At 35.6% G+C, this 10,076-nt stretch overlaps 1 long non-coding RNA gene across 1 annotated transcript; it reads left to right on the forward strand.

Moving 5' to 3' along the window:
- Positions 1-6,306: 6,306 nt before the first annotated feature.
- LOC142237956 (uncharacterized) lies at positions 6,307-6,662 on the forward strand. The gene is made up of 2 exons (XR_012722606.1): positions 6,307-6,373; positions 6,471-6,662. It is a non-coding gene; the product is annotated as an uncharacterized LOC142237956 (long non-coding RNA).
- The last annotated feature ends 3,414 nt before the right edge of the window (positions 6,663-10,076 follow it).

Here is a 10,076-nt window from a genome sequence, read left to right on the forward strand (position 1 = left end):
TTAGAAATTGTAGCAAACTTCAAGTTGGATGTAATACATATCAGTCACACTGTATATAAGAGAACTTTAACCAAAATTTGGGCATATAATGCTTATAATGACCAGGACTAAATATTTACGGTGAAACCTCCCAGAAGTAGACACCCACGGTCGCCGAATTTTTGTCCACATTTGGGAGATGCAAGCATCTTGAAATGTGTCCAATTTTCATAAATTTCAGAGGTTTCACTATATGTGATTTTTCACTCCTTATTCACTTCATTTCCCTTTATTTTGAACAAAATATATTCCCTGCCAGGTAGTACCCCAGGTTGGCCATCTCTGTTTAATATCATTTCGAAATAAAATCTCTATATATGCATAAAAACTCTTATGCATGTGCGTGTTTTGAATAAAATGAGAAAACAAAAAATTGAATTTGGCGCTAATCAGATTTAACTTTAGATGCAATTTCATTTCCCATTACAAAGTTAAAGTCTTAAATTTTTATGGCAACAAAATAAACTTAACACTTACAGCCATCCCTGTTCTATCCCTCTCCCACTCTTGTTTTGCAAATAGAAAGCCATCAGTAATACAAACAATATGGAATGAGATGCACCAGCAGTCATCAGCACGAATATCTTATCCCCTTAATCCATTTTCCATTTACACTGGAACAACTATGACGCATACGATGTTTATCCAATTCAATGGTGAATATATGACGCTCCCTTAGCGTGAGAGAGTAGATTACTAATTTATGTAGAAGCATTTGTTGAAAATCCTTGGTGTTAAACACTTCATTGCCACAAATGCACACACAGGCATACGAGTACACACACACATACATTTCATCCACATAGCCATTGTGGTGATTGTGTTGCATTTCATGCTGCTTCTTTTCGCACCATAAGTCATTGGGAAAAGTAATTTCGTTTTGCTGTGTCCATGTCCGTTTCCGGTGCGATTTTCGTGCCGCCTTCTTTGGCTGGCCAACGATTTGTTTTAGTTGCAAACAGCTGACAATGCTCCACAGATAAATTAGTGGCCTTGCCACGAAGAAGAAAGATACAAAAAAAAACTCTACTCCGTCCTCCAAACTCACTACCACCAATACAAAGAAATAAGTTGAAACACTTGCCACCATTACATGGCCATTCGTGTAAAAGACAAAGTGCTCTTTGGTTGACATGGAGAGGAAAAAAAAGAATTTTCTAAAACTATTTTGCATAAAAGTGGGATGTTGGCAAAACCGCGAAACATGTTGCCTACAACTATAAATGGCGAAGATGGTTTATGATGATGGCTCAATGATGGTTTGAGGTGAATATGCTGCTTCACAAAAAAAAACTAAAATAAATTTTCTTTATAATAAAAACTTCAAAATCAATTTAACTTTTCAATGGGAAATATTAAACTTGTAATTGCTATTTTATAGCTTAACATACGCTATTAAAGCGTTTGAAATTATTTTTAATTTCAATTTTATTTTTCGCTTAAATTGCTCTATGAGATTGTATTGCATTGATTTTTGCTTCCGCTTATGGCAAAAATCACTATGAAATACCATAAATGTGTCATTAAATTTTATATCAAATTCACTTTTTTTTTTTTAATAACACCTGAGACCATTTCTGTCAAATGTGGCCATAAATTTCACACATACATAGACATTGATTACTTTTTGCTGTATAAACTCAATGTATCACAATGAAATATGCTATTAAAAACAAGTATATACGGCCGTAATTTCGGCCAGGCCGAATCTTATGTACCCTCCACCATGGATTGCATAGAAACTGTCATCCACAATCGAACTTGGGTTGAGGTAACACATGCCGATGGCAAGGTACCTTAAAACTTCTTTACATCGTCTTCTCAATTGTAAGTTAGTACATACGGGTATATATTAAACAAAAAAACAAGTATATACGGCCGTAAGTTCGGCCAGGCCGAATCTTATGTACCCTCCACCATGGATTGCGTAGAAACTTTTACGAAAGACTGTCATCCACAAATTTCAACTCACATGGTTGTTAAATATCATATACTACCACCACGTACCAAATTTCAAACAGATCGGATGAATTGTGCTTCTCCAAAAGGCACCGGAGGTCAAATCTGGGGATCGGTTTATATGGGAGCTATATATTATTATGGACTGATAGGAACCAATTCTTGCATGGTTGTTGGATACCCTATACTAACATCACGTACCAAATTTCAACCGAATGGGAAGAATTTTGCTCTTCCAAGGTGCTCCGGAGGTCAAATCTGGGGATCGGTTTATATGGGGCGTATATATAATTATGGACCGATATCGACCAATTTTTGCATGGGTGTTTGAGGCCATATATTAACATCACGTACCAAATTTCAACTGCATCAGATAAAATTTGGTCTACCAACAGGCTCCGAAGGTCAAATCTGGTGATCGGTTTATATGGGGGCTATATATAATTATGGACCTATGTGGACCAATTTTTGCATGGTTGTTAGAGGCCATATACTAACACCATGTACCAAATTACAGCCGGATCGGATGAAAATTTTTTCTCTTAGAGGCTCTGCAAGCCACATCTGGGTATCGGTTTATATGGGGGCTATATATAATTATGGACCGATGTAGACCAATTTTTGTATGGTTGTTAGAGACCATATACTAACACCATGTACCAAATTTCAGCCGGACCGGATGAAATTTGTTTCTCTTAGAGGCTCCGCAAGCCAAATCGGGGGATCGGTTTATATGGGGGCTATATATAATTATGGACTGATGTGGGCCAATTTTTGCATGGTTGTTAGAGACCATTTACTAACAGCATGTACCAAATTTCAACCGGATCGGGTGAACTTTGCTCTTCCAAGGGGCTCCTGAGGTCAAATCTGGGGATCGGTTTATATGGGGGCTATATATAATTAAGGACCGATGTGGACCAATTTTTGCATGGTTGTTAAAGACCATATACTAACACCATGTACCAAATTTCAACCAGATCGGATGAATTTTGCTCCTCCAAGAGGCTCTGCAAGCCAGATCTGAGCGTCGGTTTATATGGGGGCTATACGTAAAAGTGGTCCTATATGTCCCATTTGCAATACCATCCGACCTACATCAATAACAACTACTTGTGCCAAGTTTCAAGTCGATAGCTTGTTTCGTTCGGAAGTTAGTGTGATTTCAACAGACGGACGGACATGCTTAGATCGACTCAGAATTTCACCACGACCCAGAATATATATACTTTATGGGGTCTTAGAGCAATATCTCGATGTGTTACAAACGGAATGACAAAGTTAATATACCCCCCACCTATGGTGGAGGGTATAAAAATTATTTGTGTTTTTTGTACGAAATTTTTATGGAAATGAAAGAAATGTCTATAATTTAACACATATTTCAACAAGTGATAAACAATCTAAACTTGGGCAGGCTTTTGGGAAGGTCAACTTTTCGACTCATTTGGAGTAACTCATTTGTTTTTACTCTTTCCAAAAAAGTGTGGTTACTTTACTAGAAAATATACGAATATACGCATAAAAAATAAATCTCTTCTCCCAAATGAAATTTTAGCTAAACATTTTTTTGAGAGTCATCGTGGTGCAATGGTTAGAATGACCGCCTTGCACACACAAGGTCATGGGTTCAAACCCAGTTTCGACCAAACATCAGACATTTTTTCAGCGGTGGTTTATCCCCTCACAGAAATGCTGCTGACATTTCTGAGTGTTTCAAAGCTTCTCTATGTGGTTTCACTGCAATGTGGAACGCCGTTCGGACTCGGCTATAAGATAAAATGGAATCGGGCAGCACTCAGTGATAAAAGAGAAGTTCGCCACTGTGGTATCACAATCGACTGAATAGTCTAAGTGAGCCTGATACATCGGGCGGCCACCTAACCTAACCATGATGTCGCGAAACTTTTCCAGAACCTGTATGTAGACGCCATGCATAGCATTCTCAATTCCTCCATTTGTGATGTTGATCGACTGATATTAATTTCTTTAAAAAAAAAAACGATTTATCATCCAAAAACTGTTTTGAAAATGTTCTTTATGACAAATGGTTAATTTCCCATCCAATTTGCTTTCAAACTTGCTAAATTGAGGCCCATTTAAATTATATTCTCCAGTGATGAACACATGGTGAAAGCTATATAGTGCTGTTTTCTTATAAAGCTTTTATAGTACACCACTTTGATTTGAATTTAATCTAAAATATTCGAAGCATTGCTTTTTACGATAGTCAATTGAACTGCATTTTATTTGATATGGTTTTTCTCAAAATGTTCTCTTCAAAAGAATACCTGATTTGATTTAACAAAAAACCGATGAGAGCTCTTTCTATCTGACATACATGATAACAAAATGCAACATTTGATTAGCTATTATTAAGAGATTTGCAGGAAAAACAAAATGACTTGAAAGAATCTACTTTAAAATTGGAAAATAGAAAAAATTAAACTTTGAACAATTGGATAATGAGAAAAGTTTTGCAAACATATGAACCACAACTACAAAGCTTTTATTCTCTTTTCTTCTTGGTTTTTATACCCTCCACCATAGTATGGGGGGTATATTAACTTTGTCATTCCGTTTGTAACACTTCGAAATATTGCTCTAAGACCCCATAAAGTATATATGAGTCGATCTAACCATGTCCGTCCGTCCGTCTGTTTAAATCACGCTAACTTTCGAACGAAACAAGCTATCGACTTGAAACTTGGCATAAGTAGTTGTTATTGATGTAGGTCAGATGGTATTGCAAATGGGCCATATCGGTCCACTTTTACGTATAGCCACCATATAAACCGATCCCCAGATTTGGCTTGCGGAGCCTCTAAGAGAAGGAAATTTCTACCGATCCGGCTGAAATTTGGTATATGATGTTGACGATCCGGCTGGAATTTGGAACATGGTGTTAGTATATGATCTCTAACAACCATGCAAAAATTGGTCCACATCGGTCCATAATTATATATAGCCCCCATATAAACCGATCCCCAGATTTGCTTGCGGAGCCTTTAAGAGAAGCTAATTTCATCCGATCCGGCTGAAATTTGGAACATGGTGTTAGTATATGGTCTCTAACAACCATACATACACCGAAAGAAAAAGCTTTCGTCACCTTGACGATTGAGTTTCATCAATGCGTTTTCGTCTATGCGATGAAAAGTTTCGTCCATGGGAGTATTTCGGTAGTCCACGTGACGAAATCAATCATCAAAGTCAATTTTTGTTCTTTTCATAGTTCGTCACATTGATGATCTAGTTTCGTCTATGAGACGAAATTATTTTCTTCCCGATTCAGCGAAAGTTAACCAAAATTAACATTTGATTTAAATTAATTTCGTTTATATGAAGTCCCAATATATGAAGTACACATATTAATAGAAATTGGACAAAAGTTTTAAGTGTTTTATTTTCATGATGTATCAAGGATGCTGGTTTTCGTCAATGCGATGAAAGAATCTTCAAATTGATGAAACACAGTTTTCTCTGAAATGTGTATCAAAAAATCTCAATGCTATATTGATGTTTGTAATTTTTCCATTAGTACTAAAGTGAAGCACCTAAAAGTCGAATCAATAGTCAATGTGACGAAACAGTGTTCAATGTGATGATAAAATTCATACGTTCTGTAGATGTGTGTTTATTTCTCTACCTAAAAAAACACACACACACACAACCAAATACGCTTGCTACGTTTTGTTTTTAAAATAACTGTACACAGTTTTTATTAATGAGAGCTAAGTTATTTTTGTTGGGTATTTCATGCTCTCTCCACCTTAACTTAACTCAGACGAGTATTTGAGCAAACATTTGTTCACATGTTTGTTTTTAAATTGGCTTCCAAGACATATGAGAACAATAAAAGTTGTCAAATTGACGAAAATAGTAATCAAATAGACGAAAAGTTTCATCTACTCCGTTGACATGTATTCAAATACTAATGCAATAACACATCCATACGTAGTTGTGTGGTAGAAATATAGTTTTTTTTTTTCTGTGCGGTAAGAACATTTCAAATGGTTCCTCTCAGTTGTTGAGTTTAGTCCAACGTGTAAAGGTGGTCGCGCGTGCCGAAAATAAAGGGCTAATGATTAAAGATGTGAAAGTGAAAAGAAAAACAAAAATGTGAGTAAAAATAAAAAAAAGCATGAAGTGTTATATATGGAAAAAAAATTTCAACCAAAATGACGATTTTTTTGGTCAATTTATTTTTTTTATAACATTTATATGTTTATGAAAGTATTTCGAAATTTACAGATAAATGCCGCAACATTTTTCGTTCTGTGAAAACCGAATACGGATAAAGAAACTAAAGAACAAAGATGAATTGGATGAGCAAACAATTCAAAACGAAAAGGAACAGTTGGGCACAAAAAGGGTGAGTTAAATTTTGTTCTAAAAAGATCGAATCTATTTTACAATAATTTAAAATTTCAATTTTCAAAATTCTTCTTTATAATTTTTTTACTCCACAGGATGAACCCATAAAACTTTTCGTCCTTGGTGATCTAAACACTAATTAAGGTAACAGAATTTTTGTGTGTCTCGATGGTCAATTTATCAAAATCAACAGCTTTGGTAGATGTGTATGAAAAATTTTGTATACGTTTTTACTTCGTTCGTATATTTCAAATAAATAAAATTTATTTAATTAAAATAAAAAACAATATGGTTCTTTATTAAAAGTGTCGTAGAAAATATTTCTAATAATCAATTTATCAATTTGATGTTTACATCGTATTGATGAATCGATTACATCAAATTGATGAATCTATTACATCATATTGATGAATGGATTACGTAAAATTTAGGGAAAGAGTTCATCGCTATGACGATGGCGTTTGTAGCGATGACGAACGATAATCGTACTTTTGAAGAATTGCATCATCGCATGGATGAAAGAGAATAATCGCAGATACGAAAAATATTATCACATAGATGAAATACATTCATCATCTGGACGTAACATAGTTGTATATGGGATGTAAATAAGTTCATCACAGGGATGAATTCAATTCATCGCTATGACGAAAAAATCGTCAATGGGATGAAATGTTACGTTAGCTCATTTTTGACGAAAAATTCGTCACCGTGATGTAAAGATTCATCCTCATGACGTACTTTTTCCTTTCAGTGTAACTATATAGCCCTTATATAAACCGATACCCTGATTTGACCTCCGGAGTCTCTTGAAGGAGAAAAATTCATTCGATCCGGTTGAGATTTAGTATGTGGTGCTAGTATATGGTCTCTAACAACCATGCAAAAATTGGTCCGTATCGGTTCATAATTATATATAGCCCCCATATAAACCGATACCCAGATTTGACCTCCGGAGCCTCTTAAAGTAGTAAAATTCATCCGATCCGGTTGAAATTTGGTACATTTCGCTAGTGTATGGCCGATAACAACCATGCCAAAATTGGTCCATATCGATCTATATTATATGTAGCCCCTAACTAAACCGATCCCCAATCACAGAAATATCACGATTGCCACTCGAGCCAAAAATAATCTACCAAAATTTTATTGCCATAGAAAATTTTGTCAAAATTTTATTTCTTCAAGAAATTTTGTTAAAATATAATTTCTGTACAAAATTTAATCAAAAGTTAATTTCTATAGGAAATTTTATCAAAATTTTATTTTTAATAGAAAATTTTGTCTGAATTTTATTTCTGTAAAAAATGTTAAATGTTTTTTCTACAGAAAATTTATGAAGTATTTCATAGTTGGAGAGGAATATTTTGCAAAATCTTCCAAAATATCAAGAATTCTACCAATCTAGCAAAGAGTAAAAAATCTGCCATTTTTGGTAGACTCGTGTTCATAATTGTATATAGCCCCCATGTAAAGCGACCCCCATATTTCAATTCTGGCTCTATAATTATCGCACAAAAGTTCATATACTCGTAGGTTCGTAATTATTTCATCCCTATATATACCGGTCAAGAATTGAATATATACGTATTTAATCGACCTTTCTTTTGTCTACTATATATCCCACATGGACTAACGTACAATTTAGAAGATGATGTTAGGTTAGGTGGCAGCCCGATGTGTCAGGCTCACTTAGACTATCCAGTCCATTGTGATACCACATTGGTGAACTTCTCTCTTATCACTGAGTGCTGCCCGATTCCATGTTAAGCTCAATGACAAGGGACCTCCTTTTTATAGCCGAGTCCGAACGGCGTTCCACATTGCAGTGAAACCACTTAGAGAAGCTTTGAAACCCTCAGAAATGTCACCAGGATTACTGAGGTGGGAAATCCACCGCTGAAAAACTTTTTGGTGTTCGGTCGAAGCACGAAGGCGGGCATGCTAACCATTGCACCACGGTGGCTCCCAAGATGATGTTAAGAAGTTTTAAGATGCCTTACCATCGGCCGCAACCCAAGCAGTTTAATTGTCGATGATCGTCCATGGTGGAGGGTACATAAGATTTACGGTCGTATATACTTGTTATTTCCTATGTCAGTATGTGGTCATACTATAGCACTATAAATTCCTTGTTAGGAATGTTGGTCCACGACTTTATTTTATATGACATAAAACCGAATGGACAAGATCGACGGACACAAGTGATAGACAATCTACTATGCTACACCTAGTCGGTTTTCTCATGAAAATCACTGTGTCCATCAGAGAACTGCAACCGGTGGCTTTTTTTCGTACTGCAATCTTACACACAAAATGTCGGTGGCAGTGAGTAAGACACCAATTACCATGCGATCTTTTACATTGATACAAAGCGCGAATAAAAACACCACTAGTATATAACAATGTTCGTATACAGTGTCTTGCAATCTTAAACCAATCGACGTCGGAACAACGCTCGGTAAACAAAAAACGAGTGTGGCACTTAACAGGTTGGCTGATAAGTCGACGGTCTGACACATAGATGGCGTCGCTAGTATTAAATGAATATTATTTTTATATAGTACCAACCTTCAAATGATTCGTGTCAAAATTTGACGTCTGTAAGTCAATTAGTTTGTGAGATAGAGCGTCTTTTGTGAAGCAACTTTTGTTATTGTTGAACTCTGTTCCAACCACTAAACCAAACCCTGAATTTAGTTAACTGAAATTGAATTGAAATTATTGTTTACTTATTTAAGTGTAATTTCTTGAATTATGAAAGTTAGTTTTAAGCGGCATTAAATTGAATTGAACATGAATTACTACGGAAATGCATCGATTAATCTTAGTTAAGCGGTAACCCTAGAATCTTTCCCCGCTTCATGGGGAAAGCTTTCACTCAATTAACTTGAACATATTCGTTAAATTGAATTGTTGTTATGTTCTAAATAACAATGTCTGACCCTTTGGAAATCTTTGATCGACTTGTAAATTTCACTTGAGCAATACTACTCAACTGGGTAAGCCGCTGTTATCTTGAATAAACTATTGAGAAAAAACTGAAACTGACCTACGGCCTTTTATTATCTTTTCCTCTGTTTCTTTACTGTTCTGGGAGTTACACTTATCCACACAGTCCATTCCAGAAATACACCCCGGAATTGTACATGGTCCTATCGAACCGTCAATAGAACTGCGAAGAAGATACTTTTGAGAAGATAACTTGGATCACGTCCACCGCTTACATAAATTTACATTTTCAAAGAAGCTCTTCATCGTATAGTAATGGAAAAAAGGTATGTGAAGTTTATTGTTTTGTGAACGAAAGCAATTTATTTCGGGTATATATTGGCAATTTGGTAGAAAGGAAAATACTCCGGAAATAAAGTTTTTATGTGAAAGTACATTTACCCGTTGATTGGGAGAGCTCAAAGTCATTTACACACCGCTGGTGTAAATTACCCGCATTTTGAAACGAAACTCTGTTAAGTTGTTGCAGTTTGCTCGTTCTGATTGAAATTATTTGGTGTTTCACGAACGCCTCGAATATAATTTAAATATTTAGCGTTTCGGGAAACGCACCGCATATCTTGCATATTTGATACAGGATTTTTTGTTTTCGGATAAATTTGTCAAATAACTTTGGAAATTTCGTGGTTGGTATTTCGACCATATGCTACGGTTTACGGTGGAGAAGAAAATGAAATCTATGTTAACCA

Source organism: Haematobia irritans, chromosome 1, assembly GCF_050003625.1.
Source record: "Haematobia irritans isolate KBUSLIRL chromosome 1, ASM5000362v1, whole genome shotgun sequence".
NCBI lineage: Eukaryota > Metazoa > Arthropoda > Insecta > Diptera > Muscidae > Haematobia > Haematobia irritans.